This window comes from Fopius arisanus, unplaced genomic scaffold (genome assembly GCF_000806365.1).
Source record: "Fopius arisanus strain USDA-PBARC FA_bdor unplaced genomic scaffold, ASM80636v1 scaffold00021, whole genome shotgun sequence".
In the NCBI taxonomy this organism is placed as follows: Eukaryota; Metazoa; Arthropoda; class Insecta; order Hymenoptera; family Braconidae; genus Fopius; species Fopius arisanus.
Genome location: NW_011887760.1, coordinates 1,443,494 through 1,447,332, shown reverse-complemented (window position 1 = coordinate 1,447,332; position 3,839 = coordinate 1,443,494).

The window sequence follows — 3,839 nt, the reverse complement described above, 5'->3', positions numbered from 1 at the left end:
TAGTAACCATTGTGCAGTTCAGTGCTTAGTCCCATGCAATAGGCCCCCCATATTGAGTGAGATTTATAAGATCTTCCCTTCTCCGGACACTACCTGTCGCTACTAGTTACGGTCAAGTTACCTGAAAGGTTCACCTTTTCTCTTATATTTTGGCCTACCTAGTGACCCAGTGCCCGCAACACGGGAATTGAAAGCCAAGTGTTTGAGTGTCTCGAGTTCAACAGCTGAAGAGTGAGTACCCAAAATATCACGTTAGTCTGTCGTGCGGGGTTCCTCTTTCTCTCACCTCTTATAATTAAATTGGTTGTTTTATTCCTATTGTAATAAAATGTAATTAAATTACATTTCCTTTTGATTGATAGAAACTCAATAATAAAGCCTCACTTTACCGAATCTCATTACTGTTCATCAAGTAGTTAAACTATTCCTCAGCTCTTACTCAACAGATGTGCCTAGCACTTCAAAGGTAAGGATCCTATCCTAAATAAATAAGTTATTTTATTGCCCGGTCAGAGAAAATTGGTCGTATATTAAAATAAATATCCTCTCAATTTTCCGTATCCAACAGATTTTGAAAAAGTTGGTTTGTCTCATTTGTGGAGCAGCACGGATGGGGGGAGTTTAAAATGATAATGTTGAAAAGTTGGTTTTTCTCATTTTTGTAGAAGAGCGAGGGGGGGGGGGTGATTGAAGTCAAATGATAATTTAAAAAAAAAAAGGTTTTTCTCATTTTTCGAGCGGGGGGGAGGGAGAAGTGAAAGTCAAATGACAATTTTCCAAAAATTGGTTTTTCTCATTTTTGCTGTACTCCGGAGGGGCAGGGAAATGTTACAGTCAAGCGGGCGGGGCCAGAGGCACATTAGAATCTAATGATCATTAAAAAAAAAAGGTTTTCTCGTTTTTGGACCAGCGCGCGTGAGAAAGGTTAAAGTCAAGTGATAAGTCCAAAAAATTGGTTTTTATCATTGTTAGACCTGCGCGGGGAGAGGAAGAAGTCCAAGTCAAGTGACAATTTTAAAAAAATTGGTTTTTCTCATTTTTGGAGCTATCTGTCAAGAGGGGGCGTCCGAGGTGGAGGGGGGTGGGGATCAAATTATAATTCGCAGAAATCGATTTTTTTTATTTTCAAAAGAGCGTGGGGGGTGGACAGGGCAGTTAAAATCAAATGATAATTTCGAAAAAAAAAGTGTTTCTCACTTTTTGATCGGCGCGGCGAGGGGAAAGCGGAGCGGGCGGTAAAGTCAAATGATAATTCCAATAAATGGGTTTTTACCATTTTTAGACCTACGCGGGGCGGAGGAAGAAGTCAAAGTCAAATGATAATTTGGAAAAAATAGGTTTTTCTTATTTTCGAAGCAGCGCGGGCGAGAGGGGAAAGTCAGACGATTAATTTGAAAAAAATTGGTTTCTCTGAATTTCGGAGCAGCAAATGGTTCTTACGATAAAATGACTTTTTGTCGTTTTTGGAGAGGCTAAAGTCAAATGATAATTTTGAAGAACTGGGCTTCTCATTTTTAGAGCAGCGCACGGTGGGGCGGGAAGGTGTATAGTCAAATGACAATTTTTAAATAATTGGCGTTTGGAGTAACGCCGATTAACGGAATAATGTCAAATGATCATTAAAAAAATATTTTTCTCGTTTTTGCCGGAGCGCGAGTGGGGGGGATTAAATCAAATGATACCCACGGAGCTTGGCCATCTGATTCCGCCCGGCAATGTGATCTTTTTGAAGGGTTGAGAAATGCGGGCGGATTCTTGGGGATGAAATTTTAAGGGTGTAACTGTTGAAATATATCATCAAGGTGGCATTGTATGCATTTAAATCATACTTTATCTGATAGTTCTAGCAAATAGAATATAGCACAAACGATTAATTATTCACTTTTATAAGAGTGATCATAATTACTGTTACTATTATTGATTTTTCAATTATTTCATCGATAAACTATGTAGAAATCAGTTACCATGTCTATGAACTGGATAATGAAATGTTTAAATCCAAGAAAACGGTCGCGAAATTCATATATACAGCCAATTAGAAGTGGAGACTTTAAGAATTGTATAGCAGATTAGAAATGGAAACTGATTAAAGCGTAGGATTAGTAATCGTTAGGTGGTATGTTCAAACCGCAGTAGTTGTAATATTTTGAGTTCACAAAATCGGTTGTTTCACCATCATTGCGTAAGGGTTGTGTAGGTAAGGCCCAATTGATGATAGAAAACCATCTTTAAAAGTATGAATTAGTTTATTTTTGTGTTTATATACAATTATCGTTGATATTTTGACAGCCATGCCGTTCTTCCCTTGAACCCGGCGCGAATGCTCGCAGTGGTAGTATTTAATTACTTGTATTTCATCTGCACATAACATTATTATGTGATTAACCCTGGCCAACACCTACATAGCAGCCAATGGTAGCTAAAGATCAACCCCGAAGACCTGACCCGATGTCATTACAGGGTGGAACCTGATCCGGCGCGGTTGTGGCTAAGTCCCCAAACCTTGCTAGTACGGTGCTGAGTTTAACCTGGATTCGGTTCAGTTTTATTTTTGGATCTGGGAGAGCCCCTTCATATTCACTCATAGTTGTCCTTCAACGTGCGTGTCATAAAATATTAACAATTAATATTATGATTGATTAATAGATGATATTTTAACAATTATTCATTTTTAAATTATATAAGAAAAAACCATAAATTCAAACTATTATTTATACCATTGTTTGGCTTAGACATCGCCACTCGTCTGCCATGCTATTACAAAACCGGATCAACAATGATTCGTATTATTATCATTACTTTTGTTATTATTTCTTTTGTTCGAATATCCTCCCACCCACAACACCATTCCAAAATGATGCGGAAAAAAAATAATGATAATAAATTCAGCGACGGCGGTGGCCAAATTGGTTAAATCGCTCGGCGTTGGAATTTTAATCTTTCGGAAACCGTCGACCGGGAGTCTAGATACCAAGAATCACCGAGAAATATTATTCGTCGTTGAAGCTTGGTTGATGGATGCCGTGCAGGTCAAGGTTTTCCATGGGTTTCCTTGGTCATCAGGAAGGTCTGTACATGGCGTATACCTCCTGGAGAAAATGTCACACGATTGGAGAAGAAGTCAGCCCATGCTACAAAACCAATGTAAAAAGTCGAATAGGGTATATGTACATGCCATAAATCAGAGGTGGGCAACCTCAGCTCTCGGAGCTATTCCAGCTCCCGACCTCCGTTAGGCGAAATTGTCCCAAGTCATAAAGTTTATGGCTGCACCCCCTTCGTGCCCATGATGCCCTGTGCATAGGTAAGAGTAGTGGGGATATTCGGCAGAAACTTGGTGGTCGAAAAAGTGAAATAGAAAGATTTTCTATTTCACTAATAGAAAAATTTTTTGTATTATTGCTTTTTTTGTTGTTATATGCTTTTGACTGGTTATTGGTTGCTTTTAATCGATTGTATAATGAAAAATGGTGTACCTTTAATACATTTCTTGGAGGGGAAATATTTTTCTCGAAAAACAGTTATTAAATACTATCATGTTGTTAATAAAACCTGACTTGATAGTAATTTTCAAACTTTTGATTTCTGTATTTCCCGCTCTCGATGCCAAATTAAAATTCATAAATTTCTCATAATCAAAAAAATTATCGGCATCCTTTAATCTTTAATTGACGATGAAATATTTCTTTCACAAGTTCACGAGCATCCCACTTTCATTTCCTATGAATATTGAATCCAAACCATAATCTCTTAATTCCATTTTTTTAAACGAAAAGAATATGTACAAACACGTGCATAAAAATTCAAACCATTTTGCCCTCAGTTTTCAATCACGCGCA